The sequence below is a fragment of the Oryctolagus cuniculus genome, chromosome 15, assembly GCF_051225735.1.
Source record: "Oryctolagus cuniculus isolate XC-2025 breed Fujian yellow rabbit chromosome 15, ASM5122573v1, whole genome shotgun sequence".
NCBI lineage: Eukaryota > Metazoa > Chordata > Mammalia > Lagomorpha > Leporidae > Oryctolagus > Oryctolagus cuniculus.
The window spans coordinates 65,619,285-65,642,079 of record NC_142881.1 but is presented as its reverse complement, the minus strand read 5'-3'; the positions used below and the strand labels follow the sequence as shown (position 1 = coordinate 65,642,079).

Here is a 22,795-nt window from a genome sequence, read left to right as displayed (position 1 = left end):
GCAAAAAGATGAACTGGGGACAATTATGTAACTCCATTTTCCATTTGATCTCCAAGTTCAAAGATCCAGTCGCCCAGTAAGTTCCAAATAGTTTTCAAAATGTCACAAATCAAAACAGACTCTTACTTTTATTTGATTATCTCCATTTGTAGATGTCTATAGATTATGCTAAGAGTTTTATAATACCAAGCTGTTAGCTTTCTTAAACACCTGAAATGCCTTAAACCAGTCCCTGATTTTATTTTAGACCTTCTGGATAATCACTACATATCCCACAGGGTAGGCACAACACACAATCTCTTCTTTCAACCATATTGTAGCATCAGACACTGACAGATCATAATCATTTCTCTTACACTACAAACACTTGAATTATTTAGTTTGTTTTAGCAGCTCACAAAAGCATTTCACAGGAAAAAAAAAAAAAAAACAGTAGTTAAAATGATCTCTTTCAGAGGCCAATGTTGTAGGATAGCAGGTTAACCTCTACTTGCAACACTGGCATGGTTCAAGTCCCAGCTGCCACACTTGCAATCCAGCTTCTTAATAGAATCCGAGAAGGCAACAGGCCTGGTTCAGCCCTGGCTATTGTGGCCATCTGGGGAGTAAAACAGTGGAAGTAAGATCTGTGTGTGTATGTGCATGTGCATGCACGTGTGTGTGTGTCTCACTGTAACTTTGCCTTTCAAATAAACGAATAAATCTTTAAAAAATAAAGTATGTGGCCGGCGCCGCGGCTCAATAGGCTAATCCTCCGCCTAGTGGCGCTGGCACACCGGGTTCTAGTCCCGGTCGGGGCACTGGATTCTGTCCCGGTTGCCCCTCTTCCAGGCCAGCTCTCTGCTGTGGCCAGGGAGTGCAGTGGAGGATGGCCCAAGTACTTGGGCCCTGCACCCCATGGGACACCAGGAGGAAGCACCTGGCTCCTGCCATCGGATCAGCACGGTGCGCCGGCTGCAGCACGCCAGCCGTGGCGGCCATTGGAGGGTGAACCAACGGCAAAGGAAGACCTTTCTCTCTGTCTCTCTCTCTCTCTCACTGTCCACTCTGCCTGTCAAAAAAATAAATAAATAAATAAAGTATGTATGGCATAAAAACACAATAATTGTCTCTGGATATTACTAAACACACCCACCAAAAACCTGCCAAGTCACGCAGGTATTTAGGTTAGTGGTTGAGACACCAACTAAGATGCCCACATTCCATATTGGAGGACCAGGGTCCAATTTCTGGCTCTGATCATAATTGATTCCATTTTCTTGCTGATACACACCCTGGAAGGCAGCAGATAATGGCTTAAATAATTGGGCCCCTAACACCCACGTGGGAGACCTAGATTGAGTTCCTGGCTTCCAGCTTCATTTCAGGCTTTTAAAGGAGAGTAAACCAGTAGATATGCTCTCTCACTCTCCTCTCAAATAATTTGAAAAAAGAATAAAAATTCCAAGTTTTCTGAAACATTGAATCTGAATAAAAGACAAGCAAACTTAAATTTAGCTAATAAATAACATTACTTCCATCCACTTCACAGGTGCAAAGACCTAAGACCTCTGTGGAGTTTTCCATTAAGAGGAGACAACCAGACAAATAAACACATAACTTTAGACTGTAATAAGCACTAATAAGAAAACATATAGGGGTCAGTGCTGTGGCCAGCAGGTTAAAGCCCTGGCCTGAAGTGCCGACATCCCATATGGGCTCTGGTTCTAGTCCCGGCTGCTCCTCTTCCAATCCAGCTCTCTGCTATAGCCTGGGAAAGCAGTAGAAGATGGACCAAGTCCTTGGGCCCCCGCACCTGCTGGGAAGACCCGAAGGTAGCTCCTGGCTCCTGGCTTCGGATGGGTGCAGCTCCAGCCATTGCAGCCATTTGGGGGGTGAACCAGCGGACAGAAGACCTTTCTCTCTGACTCTCCTTCTCACTGTAACTCTACCTCTCAAATAAATAAATAAATAATCTTTTAAAAAATACATCTTTAAAAAAAAAAGAAAACGCATAGAGTACTTCGTGGGAATTACTAAAGGGAGATTCAAAGAATAAGAAAGATTTATTTTAAAGAGTGACATTTAAAATGGAAAACATTTATGAAGCAACCCAAATTTCTGTAAACAAACAAAAGCACAGGAATATACCAGTTAAGGGTGGGTGTTGTGGAGCAACAGGTTAAGTTGCCTCACATCCCAGATCAGAGTGTATGGTGAGTCCTGGCTATTCTGAGCTTATGATCCAGCTTCCTGCTATTGTGCCTAGAAGGCAGATGGTGACGGTCTAAGTACTTAAATTCCAGCCACCCATATGGGAGACCAGGATGGCGTTCCTGGCTCCCAGCTTCGGGCTCAGTCTCTACGATGATGGATATCTGGGGAATGAATCAACACATAAAAGGTATCTGTTTGTCTCTCCCTCTATCACTATGCCTTTCAAATAAATAAATATATATATATACATACATATATATATATATATATAGAGAGAGAGAGAGAGAGAGAGAGAGAGAAGTTAAGACACTTGCATCCCATAACAGAGTGCCTGGGTTTGAGAACCACTGCCACTCCCATTCCAGCTCTCTGCTAATATGCACCCTATGAGGCAGCAGGTGACGGCAGCTCATGGGAGACCTGGACTGGGCCTGGCCCAGCCACAGGTGTGGTAGACATTTGGGGAGTGAACCAGCAAATGAGAGTTCTCTTGTTTGTCTCTCACATCTTTTTAAAAGCAGAAAAATAAAAAACAGAATGCATAGATACAAATCTGCTTTGACTTCAGTTATATAAAAGGGTACACACGTAGACAAATCTGAAAGGAAAAAAAAAAACAGTACCAAGATTCTAGACAGTGTCTCACCATTCAAAATTTTCTTTACTGTTATCACATTATTTTAACCATCAATAAGACAAGTAGAGACTTAGAATCTGAAGGTTTGAAGGAGAACCTGGGAATTTTTGGTTCCTTCTTAAGCTCGATTATAAAACAGTGGTTCAGTAACAAGGCTAATCTTCATAATAAAACAGCAGCAGGACAGAATGGCACATAGGCCCTGAAGTCTGAGAGCCCTGGACTTCAACTTGAGCCAGCTCTCCGTGGGCTGTGCGGTACTGGACCAGTTACTGAACCTCCTCAGACGCTGTTGTATCATCTCTAAGAGCTAATGAGACTTTCCTCATAAAGCTGTTGTTGTGAGGTCAAAATGAAAGAGCATATGTAAAACAGCAAGTCCAGTGCCCAGCATAGAATGTCGGTAGACATCATTATCACTCCTATCATAAAAATCCAAACATTTTAACAAGTAAACTTTGAATCAAAAATCTCTAAGCCCCAAAAGATGACCAACCTAAAAACATTAAATGTTTCTCTCAACTACCGTTAAATGATTTCTCACCATAAGTAAAGCACTAATGATTACAGTCACCTTCTCTGAGGCCACCTACACTACAGCATGAGTGAAAGCAAATGGATCAGTTTAATAAAAATTCTCCTACAGGAGAAATGAATCACACAATCTCAGCAATTTACTAAAAACATTTAAGAATTCTATTAAAATGAACCTTCTGAAAGTTTCTAGTATATGATAGAATCCATATAGAAATATGACAGTTTAAAAACAAAACAACCTTACAAATAAAAAGTTAGGTAGCTGGAATTTGCCAACAGTTTATACCACTAAGGGATGCTTTTAATTTCTAGAATATTTGTGACAGTAAACTAAAAACAAACAAACAAACAAAAAAAAAACAAAAAAAAAAACCTCTACTACTCTATCATACCCTTGCTTCTGACATTGAATATTACCCAAGTACATTTCCTTCAACTTAAAACATTAGGTAAAAAAATTCCCAAGCTCTCAGCAAAACAGTCAATAAACCATTGCCTTAATAATTTAGTTCACTGAGAAAAAGTAAAAACATTTTTGTTCATTCACTTCCATCAGAACAGAAAACAGTGTCAAAAGAGGAAGAAGGCTTTCAATATTGTTTTGTTGAATACCTGGATTAGACTGACCACCCTTTAATATAGTCTTTGTGTACTTGAAAACCCAAACCAAGCCACACGGAGCAGCTGCTCACTGACCAACTGGTCTGCAGAATTCAATGAACGACAAAAGGTTACCTTAATTCAATAAGATAATCAGCACACATTTACCCACCACCCAGAGTCTAACCATCTGCAAGGCGGCAGAGCCAAATGCCTATAAAACAACTGGCAGTGTGCAGACATGTCCTCGTGTCCCTCATGTCAATGAAATTTCTCTTAGCAACAGCTAAAAAGAAGCTGAACTTTCAGAAAATCTGAAGATATCATGATCCAACAACTTGTTAGTAAGTTATTTTGAGTGCCACTGAGATTTCCAGGCCAGATGGGTAATATGTTTTATTCAATTGGGTCTTGTACCAGGATAACAAAATGTGAGACAGACACGATCTGGATCCTTTCATTGTTCAAGAGGCAAAGCAGCCTAGTGCCTTCCAAATAACAGCAAGAACAATGTGGTCAGGAAACAAAAAAGAAAGAAAGAAAAGACAAGAAAGAAAAAAACCCCAACTACAACAGCAACAGCAGAGCATGAAACCAGTAATAATTTAGATTGCAATACCTTACATGTGCCCAAAGCCAGAACACACCGCCCAACTAAATGTGCATTTACCTACCAAATAATAATGCTGATGATAATTCAACATAGGTTAAAAAAAAAAAAAAGAAAGCCATAATAGGCACTATAAACAGAATTCAATCTAGAGGTTTATTTTCTTGCTAACACATTACACTTAAATCACCTGATGCAGGATTTCCCAAAGTGTGGGATTCTATCACCAGTAGTACTCAAGGTGCTTTGAGGTGAGACTTGAGGTGATCTGAGGTGATCTGAATCACACAAAGTGAGAAAGTTGTTCCTTTTTCAATTTTCTTTCATACCCTCCCATTAAATCAAAGAGAAAGTCTCAGTTTGGTGCTAATACATCTTTAACACCTCTCTAATGCTTGCTAATCTTTTGAGAGAGCAAGGCCTCAGGCTCAGAGCCTTGGCAGACAACATTATCCAGCTACATTTTAATAAAACTTAAAAAAAAAAAAAAACTCTTAGACTAGTCACCTTCTATTTATAGCAAGAAATGCCACTTAATGGTAATCATACAAACTCCTCTTTCAGGAAATCTACCAAGGTAAAGAAAGTGGGCCAACTAAATTTTTAATGAAAACTCTAATTACATTTATTTTTCCAACTTTACAGCTTGAAAAAAAAGTCACCTCTACAGAAAAGTTTAAGTAGTATAATAAACACTTGTATACCATTCACCTAGATTCACCAACTGTTCAAATTCTTTTTTTTTTTTAAAGATTTATTTTTATTTATTTAAAAGAGTTACAGAGAGAGGCAGAGACAGAGAGGGAAAGAGAGGTCTTCCATCTGCTGGTTCACTCCCCAAATGACTGCAATGGCCAGAGCTGAGCCGATCCAAAGTCAGGAGCCAGGAGCTTCCTCCTGGTCTCCCATGTGAGTGCAGGGACCCAAGGACTTGGGCCATTTTCTACTGCTTTCTCAGGCCATAGCAGAGAGCTGAATTGGAAAAGGAGCAGCCAGGACTAGAACCGGCGCCCATATGGGATGCCAGTGCTTCAGGCCAGGGCTTTAACCCACTGCGCCACAGTGCCAGCCCCTTGTTCACTTGCCTCATATCTTAAGCGATACCAGTTTCTATCTATATCCACACATGTATTCATGTGCACGTATACACACTCTCTTTGGCTACATTTTTGCTGAACCATTTGAAAGTATGTGTCTCCAAGAATCCTATCTGTAGAGACATCTCTATGTCAAGGCTCAGCTCTGTAGGTCCAAACACTATTTTTTTTTCAACCCAATTAATAACAATATTAAACATTACTCAAGGGGCTCAGTATTACAAAATACGGAGCCAGGTAATAGACTCAAAATTCCTGCTGCTTTCTTTACAAATGAGGAAGGTGATGCTCAGCTGCATCTACCTTAGAACTCAGCTCTCTAAACCTTTGCTCAGTGTGACCTCCACCACACTTCCCTGGCCCCATGGAGAAGGTCCACGCTGGTCTTACAGAGCATCCTTCTAGATTGGACTTCCAAGTATCTTTTCTGAACTGACATATCTATGAAGGCCAGGCTGTGTATTTTTTCAAGGATTTGTTTGTTTGAAAGGCAGAGTGACTGGGGGATGAGAGAGCAGGGAAGATGAGTTATCTTCTATCCACTGGTTCACTCCCCAAATGACAGCAAGTCAGGGCAGGGCCGGGCTGAGCCTGGCTGAAGCCAGGAGCCAGGAACTCCATCCTGGTCTCCCACATGGATGGCAGGGATCCAAGCACTTGGGACATACTTTGATGCTTTCCCAGGTGCATTAGCAAGGAGCTATATTAGGAATGCAGCAGCCAGGACTCAGACCAGCACTTCAAAATGGGATGACAGTGTAACAAGTGGCAGCTTAACCTGCTGCAACATACCACCCATCCCCAAGGAACTACATATTTTATTAAATTGCTTTTAAAGACTAAGTAAGAGATTGCATCAAATAACTGAGAAATCCAGTGATACTGATGATGAAATTATTACCAACCCTTTCTTAAATCAGTGAGTTCTATAAGTACTAGCGATAATACAATTTACTAATACTAATGTCCTTCAAATCTAAAGATCAAACATTCTTCCATTTGAAACAAATATCTTAGGACACAGAAACATCTTTTTTTATTTTTATTTTTTAAAGGATTTTATTTACTTATTTGAGAAGTAGACAGGGAGAGGGAGAGACAGAGAGAAAGGCCTTCCATCTGCTGGTTCACTCCCCAATTGGCTACAACAGCCAGAGCTGGGCTGATCTAAAGCCAGAAGCCAAGAGCTTCCTCTGGGTCTTCACGTGGATGCAGGGGTCCAAGCATGTGGGCCATTTTCCACTGCCTTCCCAGGCCATAAGCAGAGAGCTGGATTGGAAAAAGAGCAGCGGGGACAGGAACCGGTTGGTACTCATTTGGCATGTTGGTGCTGCAGGCCAAGGCTAACTCAGCCTACTATGCAACACCACCAGCCCCCAGGAACATCTTCTACCAAACCAAAGTTCTATCTTTAGCACCTGGCACTGTGGCATAGCAGGTTAAGCCACCTTAACCACCTACAACAACGGCATCTCAAATTAGAGCAATGGTTCAAGTCCAGGAAACTGTGCTTCTGATCCAGCTTCCTGCTAAGGAGCCTGGGAAGGCAGTAGAAGATGGCCCAAATACCTAGGCCCCTGTTACCCACGTGAGAGACTTGGATGGAGTTCCTAGCTCCTTGCTTTGGGTTGACCTGGCCCAGGTCATGGCAGCCACCTGAGGAGTGAACCAGTATATGGAAGCTCACTCGCTCTCCCCACCCCCTTTTCCTTTATCCCCTTCTCTCTGGCACTCTGCATTTCAAATAAATCTTAAAAAAACACACACACACACACACACACACACACCAAATTTAGAAAATATACACAATATTACACAAATACAACACTGCCTTTCAAATAAATCTTTTAAAAATTATTTATTCACTTGAAAAGCAGACATTGAGAGACAGAAAGAGAGAGAGAGAGATCTTCCATCTGCTGGTTCACTCCCCAAACGACCGCAATGACCAGGGCTCGGCCAGGCTGAAGCTTCTTCCAGGTTTCCCACATGGGTACAGGGGCACCAAGTACTTGAGCCATCTTCTGCTGCTTTCCCAAGCACATGATCAGGGAGCTGGATCAGAAGTAGAGCAGCTGGGATTCAAACCTGTGCCCATATGTAATGCTGACACCACAGGTGGAGGCTTAACCCTCTAGGCCACAGTGCCAGTCCCCCATCATTCACTCTTAAAAGAAAGAAATTTTCAATCACTCTAAAAGCAAAGATCATCCCACTAGTCAATTGAGAAGGGGAGGGATCACATAGCTATGTGTCTTGGCATATTTCAACCAGTTATTTTCCTTTTTTTAAAATTATAATTTGACAGATAAGAGTTAAACAGTGAGAGAGAGAGACAGAGACAAAGAAAGGTCTTCCTTCCATTGGTTCACTCCCCAAATGGCCGCTATGGCTGGAGCTACACCGATCTGAAGCCAGGAGCCAGGTGCTTCCTCCTGGTCTCCCATTCGGGAAGTGCCATCCTCCACTGCCTTCCCAGGCTACAGCAGAGAGCTGGACTGGAAGAGGAGCAGCCAGGACTAGAACCTGGTGCCCATATGGGATGACAGCGCTGCAGCCAGAGGATTAACCAAGTGAGCCATGGTGCCGGCCCCTCAACCAGTTATCTTCATTACCATTTGAATATAGTTTAGTTTTTATAACTTCCATAGTGTCTAATACAGTGCTTTTACAAGAATTCAATAGATACACATCGATTTTATCCAAATATATAAAGACATAGAGAGTGATGAAGAGCCTAAACTATACACAGCCCGTGTACGAAGTCTGAAACACTGACTCCAACACTTCCTGAGTATTCTTGGGCAATTCACCTTCTTTGGCCCGTTTCCTCACTGTAAATTTCAGCTAATAATAATATTATATATCTCAGGGTTCATGTCAAATTATTCTGTATCTATAACATGCTTACAAAATCAACTGGTATAGCACAATGTATGTGACACTGAAATCTCCCTGCAGCAGCTGGCGCTACGGCATAGTGGGTAAGCCTCCACCTGTATTGCCGACATCCCATATGGGCGTTGTTTTGATTCTCAGATGCTCCACTTCTGATGCAGCTCTCTGCTGCGGCCTGGGAAAGCAGTGGAAGATGGCCAAAGTCTTTGGGCCCCTGAACCCGCGTAGGAGACCTGGAAGGAACTCCTAGGCTTCAGATCGGTTCAGCTCTGGCAGTTGTGGCCATCTGGGGAGTAAACCAGTAGATGGAAGACTCATTCTCTCTCTCTCTCTCCCCCTCACTCTCTGCAGCTCTCCCTTTCAAATAAATACACAAATAAATATTTTTTTAAAAAAATCTTCCTGCAGATCTCCTATAAGCCTTCAAATATAATGTGAAATGCTTATAACGCACAATTTACAAAATGCAAATATATGTTTAACTATGTTTGTTTTTTTTTGTTTTTTTGTTTTTTTGTTTTTTTTTGACAGGCAGAGTGGACAGTGAGAGAGAGAGACAGAGAGAAAGGTCTTCCTATTGCCGTTGGTTCACCTTTCAATGGCCGCCATGGCCGGCGCACTGCGGCCAGCGCACCGCGCTGATCCGATGGCAGGAGCCAGGTACTTATCCTAGTCTCCCATGGGGTGCAGGGCCCAAGAACTTGGGCCATCCTCCACTGCACTCCCAGGCCACAGCAGAGAGCTGGCCTCGAAGAGGGGCAACCGGGACAGAATCCGGAGGATTAGCCTAGTGAGCAGCAGCGCCGGCCTCCTTTTGTTTTGTATCCCAATCATGGATTTCAGGACTATCCAGGCACTTTTTTGCAAGATACATGTCAAAATAAAAACCAACCTAAAAAGCAGTGCTCTAAATGATAGCTATTTATTTCATTTTGCTCTGAAATTTTTAGAAGCTAGAAAAATACATACAATTTACACCTGATCAATGTTCTCAACTGCCTGCAGGCTCGTGTTCACACACTAGCAAGATTTATTGCAAACCAATATGCCATGCTAAATTGAAATCAAGATATTACACAATTTTCCAATAAAGAGGTGATTTTGTAAGTTGGTATAAATGCTTTGTGAGGATGTAATTGCTGGCATCTTGCTACTTTTCAGTGGCTGGTGGGAAATGAGATAAGTTGGAAGGTTTACAGAAGGTCAGGACTCATCAGATGAAAAGATCATCTTTTTTAACAGCTTCAGAAAGCACATTTATAGGCAGATAACTAAATAGTGTTTCTGTAACAACTGGGACAGTCAGTATTTCCAAAGCATTTCAGTAACTGCGGCTACTGCCTAAGACTCTACTAAAACATTATGAAATTAAGGATTCCAGAGGTTCGCTGCCTTCATTTCAAGCTTATTTTTCTGATTTTTGTAAATGTGTATTTGTCTTTATCTACTTGAAAGGCAGAGAAGAAAGAGAGAGAGCAAGCGAGCAAGCGTGCAGGAATATTCCATCTGCTGGTTCATTCCCCAAATGCCTACAACAGCCAGGACTGGGCCAGGTTGAAGCTAGGAGTCCAGAATTCCATCCAGGTCTCTCATGTGGGTGGCAGGTACTCAAGTATTTGAACCATCATCTGCTTCCTCCCAGAGTGTACATTAATAGGAAGCTTACAGCTTGGCTGGGACTCAAACCAGCACTCCAATGTAAGACGCAGCTTAACCTGCTGCACTACAATGCCCATCCCATTCTTCTATCTTTTTAAAATAAGGCAGTTTATTTTTCAGTCCATTTAGGAGCCTCTAATCGAGGGGCCGGTGCTGTGGCCCAGTAGGTTAATCCTCTGCCCCCGGCGCCGGCATCCCGTTTGGGCACCGGTTTTAGTCCCGGCTGCTCCTCTTCCCATCCAACTTTCCACTATGGCCCCAAGTCCTTGAGCCCTTGTACCCACATGGGAGACCAGGAAGAAGCTCCTGGCTCCTGGCTTCAGATCAGCACAGTTCTGGCCATTGCGGCCATTTTGGGGAGTGAACCAGTGGACAGAAGACCTTTCTCTCTGTCTTTCCCTCTCACTGTCTGTAACTCTACCTCTCAAATAAATAAAATAAAATTTAAAAAAAAAAGAAGCCTCTAATTGAAAGATTATAAATTAAATAATAGACATAAAATTTTTTAGATGCGGGACCAGTGCTGTGGCGTAGTAGGAAAAGCTGCCACCTGCAGTGCCAGCATCACATATGGGTGCCGGTTTGAGACCCGGCTGCTCCGCTTCTGATCCAGCTCTCTGCTATGGCCTGGGAAAGCAGTGGAAGATGGCCCAAGTCCTTGGGCCCCTGCACCCATGTGGGAGACCTGGAAGAAGCTCCTGGCTCCTGGCTTTGGACTGGCACAGCTCTAGTCGCTGCAACCAACAGGGGAATGAACCAGCGGATGGAAGAAGACCTCTACTTCTCTCTCTGTGTGTAACTCTGACTTTCAAGTAAATAAATAAATCTTTAAAAAAAATTCTTTAGATGCTACTTAATCTTTGAAATATTCAGAAAGCCTGTCTTATTAAATTGCCTTATTTTGTTTCATGTATTCTGTAAGTATTTAAACAATTATTCTCTACTTTTTAAATATATTTCTCAAAGGGCATTCTGCATATCTAAACTCCTACACTAAAAACCATGATGCTGCTCCTGGCAAATCCACTCTTCAGTTCTCCAGTTTGTGAGTGCAGGCAGGCAGGAGGCAGCCCCTGTTGCCCCTGCCCTCCTGGAAACAATCCAGATGAACCACCAGACCCAGAACCTTGGCCTCTTGACTTCACCTCTTTATTCCTATTGCTCACATAAACCTTTCTAAGCAGATTTAGGTCATGGTACATCAAGAATCATCAAAGATTTGCAACCCCCAGTGCAAAATTTCAATTATATAAGGCTGCTGAAACCACTGTATGGCCAACAGAATAGTTGCCCCTCAGAAACAACCACTTTGTAATGGCCAGAACCTGTGAATATGTTCCCTCATATGGCAAAATAACCTTCCAGGTTTGAGTAGGTGAAAGATTTTGAGATAGGAAGGTTAGCCGGGCTGGACTGGACAGAGGGAGACGTGACTACAGGTAAACGGTCAGAGATACATAACACTGTGGACTTTCAAGGTGAAGGAAAGGGGTCAGGAGCCAAGGAATGTGGGTAGCCTCTAGAAGGCAAAAAGAGGTGAATAAACAAATTCTCTCCTACAGCCTCCAGGAAAAAATGCAATCTTGCTGACACCTTGATTTTAACCCACTAAAATCCATGTTGGAATTCTGACATAAAAAACAGTAAATCTGTGTTGGTTTAAGCCGCCAAGTTTGTATAATTTGATACAGTAAGAACAGAAAACCAATATACTTTGGATTGAAAGGTTACTCACATGGTCTTAAGTATACAGATTACCTACCAATTATAAAAGGGGAAAGTGCCTTTATAAAGTAGATACGGCCAATGCCACCTAAACAATGAGAAACTTGAAACTGTTTATCTCCTAGCATGATACAAATGGAAATACACACTATCACCCATGTAGTATTCTTGCCAAAAATGTTTACTTTGAATCTAATCATGAGGACACAATCAGGCAAATAACAATGCAGATTATCAAACACAACTGGCCTGGACTCTTCAAAAACGGCAATGTCTTCAGAAGCAACAAACAAGGGAACACTGCTCTCTGTTAGAGGAGACCTAGCACCCAAATGCAATGCACAACACCTGATCGCATCCAACATCAAAAGTCAAAAGTTATGACATTCCAGAGACAGAAAAATATAGACTATCTTTTTTTTAAAGATTTATTTATTCAAAAGTCAGAGCTACACAGAGAGAGGAGTGACAGAGAGAGAGAGAGAGAGGGAGGGGGAGGGAGAGAGAGAGAGAGAGAGAGAGAGAGAGGTAGGTCTTCCATCTGATGGTTCACTCCCCAATTGGCCACAATGGCCGGAACTGCACCAATCCGGAGCCAGGAGCCAGGAGCTTCTTCCAGGTCTCCCACGTGGGTGCAGGGACCCAAGGACTTGGGCTATCTTCTGCTGCTTTCCCAGGCCATAGCAGAGAGCTGGATCAGAAGCAGAGCAGCCGGGTCTTGAACCAGCGCCTATATGGGATGCTGGCACTTCAGGCCAGGGCATTAACCCTCTGCGCCACAGCACCAGCCCCGCAGACTATCTTTTCGATAATACCCTTATTTCACTACTGAATTTTTCCCATGAGATAACAATATTATGGTATATGAGAATGCTTTTCACATATTATTAAATATTTAAGGTTGCAATATCATCAATATCTGCCATTTATTTTCCACAAAGCATGAATATATGTAGGTATATATGTATATACACACATATATACACACACATACAGGAAAAGAGAAAAATAATAAATGCCATGAAGTGTTAACAGTAAAAAAAAAATACAGCATTTACTGTATTAGTCTTTCAACTTTTCTGAAATATTATAATTCTGTAAATTACAAAGGGGAAAACAGTTTGCTGGTTCCCTCCCCTGCCAGTCTCTGCTGATCTTACACACACTACCAGGAGCTCCACAGGGACAGCTGATAATCCTCACACAGTTCAGTATAATCTTCCACCAGCAGATCTTACCTTCTGCAGCTTTAACCCACAACTAGGCTCAAGACCTGCAGTTGGGTTTTGTTGTAAGATAGCAGCATCTATGTGATATTAAAATACCAATTCTGGAACTAGGTCAAACACTAAGTACGAATAGTCTTCTGATGTTCATATTACTGGATTTGAGCTCATGCATTCTTCTACCCCATACAATTTCTATGCCCTGTTTCTTGAACTTCATCATTCGCATTTATGATCAGAGAGGGTTATAAGCATGGCAGGAAACCACGGACAAAAAGCAGGACTGGCCACATCAGAAAGTACTACAAAACTCATCAAGTGCTACCTCTGGCTCCCAGCCCACATCACTCTGAACATCACAGGCAGCACAGACCAAAGCTCACCTCCTTCCAGAGGGTCGCACTGCTCTCCATATGGCAGCTTAATGACATCAAAGAAGGTGGAAGAAAGTATCTAAATTCGCCAGCCCACTCCTATTCCTTCCCTTCAACTGTGGAAGTCACAGATATCTCAATTACCTCTCTGCAACACCTTCTACCCTGCATGCTAAGATTCTGTAATGTTAAACACCGGGTCAGGGAAAGGGGGGCAGTGAGGAAATGTATTGCACTACCAGACTAAAGATTAGCAAGAGACCTCCCTGATGGGGAGAACAAGAGCTAAAATGTTTGTATACCTTCAACAATAACACTGAGGAACAAAACCCAAACTTGTAAATACAATGAAGTTGCTTTTCTGAAATGTCTGTCTAGGGTAGACAGGAAAAGGCCCAGCATGGTTTCTATGCATGCCTATGCTGTTTCTAATAGAAAGGACACAATCAAGCCAAAACAAACATCTGTTAACCAGTTAAGTTTGTTAATGAAACAAAATTGCAGCTGGTTTATCAAAGATCAAAAGTGAAGCAAATTAGACAAAGGATGTATGAACAAAGCTGGTCTCTGAAAATAGTGGCTAAAGAATTTTAAACCTACTTGTCAAATTAACACAAATCCTTCCTGGATTTTGCTTAGACCACTGATTAGTATTTATTTTGTACCGTAGAGACCAACCTCACAGTTTAAATGTAGTATCATTGTTTTAGAACTCTGAATCATTCATTTTTCAAAACATTACCTTTCATAAAACAAAATTTAAAATGTACATACTACATTATATTCCACGAATTAAAAGGTTCACTTATAAGAAAAACAGTTATACATAAGTTTACAACTCATAGAGACTTCTCTGGGAAAGTGGTCCACTCCCAAGCAGAAGCCTAAGTATATTTAGCATTTCACAGTATACATTGCTATTCCTCCTTTTGTAACACTTATAAAATTCCCACGGAAAGACAGTGAGATAACAACACCCACACACAAATAAAAACATACTTCCCTCACAGCCCTACTAACTCAAAATGCCAAAAGCAAATTACATGACTGACTCATCTGCTAACTTTAATTTGGTGAGCTAATTGATGTTTATGTACTTAGAAATAATAGATTGGAGAGATCAAAGCACCCAAGACTCATTCACATTTTGAATGTCGGTATGATTAGAGAACAGTTTCACCAAATCTACTGTAGTTTAATGCACAGGACCAAGAAAATGAAGTTTATAACATAAACAAAAAGTCATGAGTTTTAGAATTAATACTTGCTAATGCAAGGACAAAACAATCACATTTCTTATGTCTTAGGAATAACAGCCACCCAAGGCCAGCAATGTAGCACAGTGGGTTAAAGCCCTGGCCTGAAGCGCTGACATCCCATATGGGTGCCGGTTCTAGTCCTGGCTGCTCCTCTTCCAATCCAGCTCTCTGCTATAGCCTGGGAAAGCAGCAGAAGATGGTCCAAGTCCTTGGGCCCCTGCACCTGAGTGGCAGACTCAGAAGAAGCTCCTGGCTCCTGATCGGCACAGCTCTAGCCGTTACGGCCATCTGGGGAGTGAACCAGCAGATGGAAGACCTCTCTCTGTCTCTACCTCTCTCTGTAACTGTCTTTCAAATAAATAAAATAAATCTTAAAAAAAAGGAATAATATACAAAGGTAAAATGCATATATGCTTCCATTCTGGGACAAAATGCACCCATCTGTTAGTTAAATAAAGTTGGGAGGGAAAGGATAAATAAAATTTTTGCCATTCAAGATACAATCAAAATGAATCAGCAAACAGCACTTGACTATGTCAGCATGAAAGTATCCCAAAGGTAGCTGCTATAAGTCAAACAGGTAAATGGAATAAGATGGTAAATCCCTGAAAGCTGTCAGTCATTCACAACAGGATCATGTGTTGCAGAAATGGTATTGTAATTATCAAATATATGTCAGATCCAAAGAGTTAAAAGGAATGTTTAACATTTGTTTTAACAATCAAAATACTCTGACACAATGTTTCTGCTTTACCCAAAGCCTATTTCTTTAGAAGTCGAGACAAGTCCCATCTTGATAAAAGCTCCAAAGTGGAACAAGCTGTCATGCCTGAGTGCAACAGAAAGACTCATTCACTCTTCATTTTATCTTTCCCTTGACCCAACTAAATAGTCAGAGACAAAGTGTTCTCTCAACACTGCTCCCACCTCTGGTACTACTTGCTCACAAAAGCAGTCCTTCAGCACTCTGCTATTCTGAAAACCTCTGAAGCTTAATCATAAGAACAACATGAACCATTACCTTCTTTCCTCCTTGCCCTGGAACAGCAAGTGTTGGATCCATCTAGTCTCTCACATTACAACAGGTTTCTGTCTGACATCAGTGATCCTAAAATTGACTTTTAACCATACCAATTCCAAAATTCAAGCTATTTTGCAGACTATACAATATTTAGAGCTTAATTCAACTCTCAGTTGAATATACTTAACTAAGCACTCTGAGAAATGTGACATCTACTACACAACAGACATCAATTCAAAGGTAAGAAGGTGATGTGCTCGCTTCGGCAGCACGTATACAAAGGTAAGAAGGTGAACTAACAGGAGAACATTTAGACTCCATAATTAGCAGATGAAAAATAAACACACTGTTGGGGCAGGTGTTTAGCACAGTGGTTCAGACACTGGTTGCGACGCAGGTATCCCATACTGGAGAGTGCCTGGGTTCAAGTCCTGGCTCCACTCCCACTTCCTACTAATGTGCACCCTGGGAAGCAGCAGGTGATGACAAGTAGTTGGGTCCCTGCCACCCCAAGGATGACGGGGACTGAATTCCAGACTCCTGACTTCAGTTTGGCCCAGCTCTGCCTGTTGTGGGCTCTTAGGAGTGAACAAGCAGATGGGAGAGCTTGCATTGACTCTCTCTTTCAAATAAATTATGTACATTTAAAAAATTTTAAATATATGCATTTCTGCCCAAAAGATCTAGTCATCTGAGAGCATGAATGATTCCCCAAGGACTGAGAGACTTCTGGAAGCCTACCACATCAAAGAACAATAGGGACAAAGTGCAGGTGATTGGAAAAGTCCCAGGTACAGGTGAGGAAGATCTGGCTCTAGGTCAGGAATGATGGGGATGGAAAGGAGAAGGCAGAGCACAGAAAAAGAAAGGAAAATCTACAAGTTTTTGAATTTATGGCATTTGCACAACACAAGAAATTGATGCAGAATATATATTTCCATTTGTAGAAATATTTTATATTGGGGCTGACGTTGTGGAATAGCAGGTTAAACTGCCACCTGCAACACCAGCATCCCATATGGGCACCAAGGACATGTCTCAGCTGCTCCACTTCTGACCCAGCTTCCTGCTAATGGCCTGAAGCAGCAAAGTTGGCCCAAGTGCGCGGGCTCCTGCACCCACATGGGAGACTGGGATGAAGCTCCTGGATCCTGGCTGCAGCCTGGCTCTTGGCTGTTGTAACCTCTTGGGGGGTGAATCAGCAGATGGAAGACATTTCTGTTTCTCCCTCTCTCTAAATCTGACTTTCAAACAAACAGATCTTTTTAAATATATATATATATCATATTGATAACATCACCACTAAGTCCAACAAAATACCGCTCTAAAAGAGGGTGGGAACAAGTAGAATAAACTGCAAACCAAGACCACAAGTGATTTTTATCATAGTTTCTGTCTTTCAGCGCCATCTCAAACCACCTGTGCTCTTTTTGAAACTCATTTTCATTCTTTTCTTGACAGTAATTACTATTCTTGTAATTATGCTTGATGATTTTTCATAAAACTTTTATAAGATTTACTTATTTATTTGCAAAGCAGAACTATGGAGTGGGGTGGTGGGAGGCGGAGAGAGGTCGTCCATCCACTGGTTCACTCCCCAAACAGCCCAATGGTCAGGGCTGGGCCAGGCCAAAGCCAGGAGCCTGGAACTACATTCAGTTCTCCCACGTGGGTGCCATGGGCCCAGGCACTCAAGCCTTATTCTGCTGCTTTTCCAGGCACATTAGCAGTGAGATGGACAGGAACTGTGCCATAACAATGGCCCCAGATTTTCAGTTATTTGTTCAAGAAAATCAGGGACGGTGCTGTGGCGTAGTGGGTAAACCCGCCACCTGCAGTGCCAGCATCCCATATGGGCACTGGGACTTAAACCAGCTGCTCTACTTCCAAGCCAGCTCTCTGCTATGGCCTGTCTGGGAAAGCAGTGGTGGATGGCCCAAGTGCTTGGGCCCTTGCACCCAGGTGGGAGACCTATATATAGGAAGCTCCTGGCTCTTGACTTCAGGTTGGCACAGCTCTGGCCATTGTGGCCATCTAGGAAGTGAACCAGCAGATGGAAGATCTCTTTCTCTCTCTGCCTCTTCCTCTCTGTAACTCTGCCTTTCAAATAAATAAATAAATCTTAAAAAGAAAAATCAAAAGCCCTATTTGATATTAGCAGTGCCCCACGTTCCAGTTATACCAGTTCCTACATTATAGCTGGACTAGAAACACAGACTTGATATTTCATAAATTTTAGGAAAATATTCAATAAAATCAAATACCAAGGAATCTGTTTAAAATTCAACTAAACTGATCTTATAAAAATGCTAAAGCTCAAATGTTCAAATGGAATCTTAAGGCTACAAACTACATGGTGATAAATGAAGTCTCTCTTAGAATGTTTGACTTTCCAAAGTCCGCATAATCTGACCTAATTGAGCTTTACCACTTTTAATGAGAAACACTAATACTATCCTTTAGGAGTTTCCTCACGAAGTAAAAGATAAAGTTTTATCGTAAATGGTCTAATTCATTTCCATATCACCTCACCAAAGAGAGCTTTTTAAAATAAATACAAAGAATTCACGCTAAGGAGCCAGTGTGGTAATACCCAATTTGAATTCTAGAAGACATGTAATTACATTGCAGAAAGGAGCTCTTCTATATTTTAACTTGCAGTCATGCACAGGAATGATGATGATGTTAAATCTAATTAGACACAGATTTACTACTTTCCTTACTGCATTCCCAAACTCCTAATATTATAAATAGTACCTGCTTTAAAAATGTAATAAGCTCATTGCAACCACTCAATTTAAAATGCTGGGAGTCCATTTGTTGGGGGAAAATTGCTTCTAATCAGTTTGAAGAACTAAAGGAAACTTTCACTGCCAGTGAAAAGCCACCACTGTTCTTTTTTTAAAAAAGATTTATCTATTCATTTGAAAGTCAGCATTACAGAGAGAGAAGAGAGGGGGAGAGAGAGAGAGAGAAAGAGAGAGAGAGAGAGAGAGAGTATTCCATCTGCTGGTTCATTCCCCAGTTGGCTGCAACAGCCAGAGCTGTGCTGATCCAAAGCCAGGAGCCAGGAGCTTCCTCCAGGTCTCCCACGCTGGTGCAGGGGCCCAAGGACTTGGGCCATCTTCTACTGCTTTCCCAGGCCATGGCAGAGAGCTGGATTGAAGAGGAGCAACCAGGACTCACCCATAAGGAATGCCGGCACTTCAGGCAACGGCTTTACCCACTATGCCACAGCGCCGGCCTCATTCCACCACTGTTGACCAATGTAGTGACCAGCAGTAAAAAGCTCTGAGTCACAATGTCTTGAAATCTTGGCCTCACCACTTATCAGCTCAGTAAGTGATTTTTGAATACCTAAGATCTGAGCCTTAAAATTTAAGGTTTTCTGGGCCAGTGCTGTGCCACAGCGGGTAAAGGTGCTGCCTGTTGTGTCAGCATCCCACATGGGCACCAGTTCCAGACCCAGCTGCTCCACTTCCGATTCGGCTCTCTTCTATAGCCTGGGAAAGCTGTAGAAGATGGCCCAAGTGCTTGGGCCCCTGCACTCATGTGGGAGACCCAGCAGAAGCTCCCAGCTCCCGGCTTCAGATTGGCCCAATTCTGGCCATTGCAGCCATTTGGGGAGTAAACCAGTGGATGGAAGATATCTCTCTCTCTCTCTCTGCCTCTCTGTAACTCTGCCTTTCAAAAAAAAAAAAAAAAAATTTAAGCTTTTCATTTGTAAATAAGGACAGTAATGTACTTTCCATGAAGTTACTGTGATGATTCCAGAAGATAAAATGGTAAGTACTCAGAATAGTACCAACATTTAACAACTATAATTTCACTATTCTACAATTAAGCACAACTGCTCAAAAGTAACCAGAATATCAACTTCTTTTAAAAAAGAAAATCTTTTAATTTATTTGAGAGACAGAGAGAACTTCTACGTACTCATTCACTCCCCTGATGCCCACAATGGCTGAAACTGGGTCAGGGCTGAAGACAGGATCAAAATTCAAGTCTCCCATGTGGGTGGCAGAAGCCAAATTACTTGAGCCATCCCTGATGCCTTGCAGGATCTGATTGAGCAGAAAGCTGTAGTCAGGAGTTAAAGCCAGAAATCCAACCCAGGAACTCTGATGTGGGATGTGAATGTATTAAACACCGGCTTTATTTATATCATTTATATAAACATCCCATTTATATCTTGAATATTCTCCTACAATGAAAAATCTGCAAATTCTAGCATATCAAGGACAATTACTTTCAAATATCCTGGAAGAAGTTCCACATATACCACATATGTGAAACAACAGTGCATGTACACACACATATGGATCTAAGTTCAGCCTAAGCAAGAATAATCAAAGTGAACAATGTTCCCTATTATGGTTATAATGATAAGAAACTTATAATATTTCCTAAAGTACAAAAAATGTTCACTTTGGCTATTTGACAACAGTGCATGTACACACACATATGGATCTAAGTTCAGCAGCCTAAGCAAGAAAAATCAAAGTGAACAATGTTCCCTATTATGGTTATAAGTATAAAAGACTTCTAATATTTCCTAAAGTACAAAAAAATGTTCACTTCGGCTATTTGACATCCCTTCAAGAATCTGGTAGAGCGAAAGGCCCTGACCCTACAAAAATATGTGGACTGAGCAGGTGTTGTGGTGTAGTGGATTAAGCCACAGCTTGAGATGCCAACATCCCATACTGGAGTCCGGTTCAAGCCCCAGTTCTCCCACTTCCAATCCAGCTCCCTGCTAACACACTTGGGAAGGCAGTGGATGATGGGCCAAGTAATTGGGTTCTTGCCACCCATGTGTGAGACTGAGGAGGAATTCCCGGCTCTTGTTTTCAGCCTGGCCCTGACCTGGCTGTTGCAGCCATTTGGGGAGTGAACCAGCAGATGGAAGATCTCTCTCTGTCTATGTATCTTACCCCCCACCCTCTCTCTCTCCCTCTCTCTCTCTCATTGTTGCAAATAATAAATAAATAAATGTTTAAAAAACATGTGAATGCACTTTACATTTGATATCACAGAATTTATGGACTATGACCCAGGTTCACCCATAGATTCTAGGTAAAGAATATCTACTACATTTATTTAACAAGTTTACATGGTTTTAAACTATCACTTTTAATCTCAAAAGGGAACATATTATGATGTAGTTTTATTGCAAATACAAACATGCTGCCAAATTGGTTTGAACTGATTTTTACTAATTTTATTTGTTCTTTTTTAAGAATCAGATTATGACTACTTGACACTACTAATTCCAAATTTCATGAGGTAAAAATTCTAGGACACATGTTCTCAGCTTTCCTTGTTCTATGACAATCATAACTGACAATTTAAAGATCAGTATCATAAAAAGAGCAGTAACAATTGCACGCTAAGCATTAAATTACTCTTTTCTCAATCCTAGACACTTTCAGACATGCATTTTCCTTTAGACTAAAAATGTTTCTGTACAGGAGCTGCCTGGAAAAAATACAAAGTTAGCAACAAATGATGGTCAAAGTTAAAGAGAAGGCCAGGAAAGGGACTCCAGGAAATCTGTAGTGACTCCTCTATCGCAAGCACAATTATACAGTGGATCACAAAACTACCAAAAGATACTATTAAGTTGGCTAATACCGCCTGATTTCACTTGCATATTGATTGATAATTGTAAAACGTGAACATATAGGGTAATGTGTATATTTTTAAAACAAAGATATCCAAATCCATCAAGATGGTGCTATACCTCCTTTATGATTTTCTTCATGATACATGTAAGCTTTATAAAAACACTTAATGAGAAACAGAAGTGCTTAATGTAGCTGTGTCAGAGACAAGAATCAGGATTTGGGTCAATTTCTGTACTTTTTAAAAACATATTTTTCAATGTTACTAAGAAAATTTCCCAAGTTTATGTCTTTCTTTACACCCACACCCTCCTACAAAGAACTGTGGGCTGATTACACAAATGTAACTACCACCAAAGGATTAAATAAATGTTATGGAAGATTAATAAAATAAGAATACAGTGAAGAAATACATACTAGGCTTTAGATCAGTCCATGGAAAGACAAACCACTTGATCCTACCCCCCAATTTCCAGAGCTGGGCTAAAGCACAGAGGGAAAACAGGGTTAACTTCAATGGTTCTTGGAATCCAAACAGGAAAAGCAAGCCATCAGAGCACAACTTTTCCCAATACTCGGGTTTCAACTGTTTCTAAAACTGTAGTTAACAGACACAACCACCTCTTTTATCAACAACAGTTCAACAGTTTACAAAATGTAAAATTAACTGACACTAAATTCAATGGCCCAAAGGACAAGACATGCCTTAAAACTGGAGGGCTCGATTACATACAGCTCCCAGCTACAATTAAAGACTGAACCAAAGTAGCTTACGAAGAAATCAATCATATATCTCTAAGTAATACAGAAATAACACAGGGCCCAGAGAAACCAAACACAAAAAAGACAACTGTATGAGACAAAATAACATTTACCCATAATCATTAAAAACTGGACAACAAAAAATGACCTTAAACTTAAACAGGAAGAATTTAGATCACATTAAAACAATTTCAGGAATGCATAGATTACCAATATTAAAACAAGAAGTCTACAGATTCTTCTTTTTCAAAACAAAGAGAAAAATATACAGTAGGTTTTATATATATATATATATATATAAATATTCTGCATAGAGAAAGAATTATAGTTATCTATCCTGGTTCCCCTCAAGCATTCATCAATTAGCAATTAGAATTTAAAAAACAAACCATATGATTGTCCCATTAAATCCTTAGCCAATCAATGAGAAAGCGCTCAATGTTGCATAATATAAAACAATTTATACTAGAAGACAATATATGTATTTTACAATATAAAAGCTAGAGCCAGTGTTGTGGCATTGCGGGTTAAGACACTGCCTGCGACACCAGCATCCCATGTGGGTGCTGG

The 22,795-nt window shown here is 41.2% G+C and overlaps 1 protein-coding gene across 18 annotated transcripts in view; it reads right to left on the bottom strand.

Moving 5' to 3' along the window:
• Positions 1–22,795, bottom strand: part of KAT6B (lysine acetyltransferase 6B) — a 229,521-nt gene that overhangs the window by 163,790 nt on the left and 42,936 nt on the right. The gene's annotated exons all lie outside the window — the stretch shown is intronic.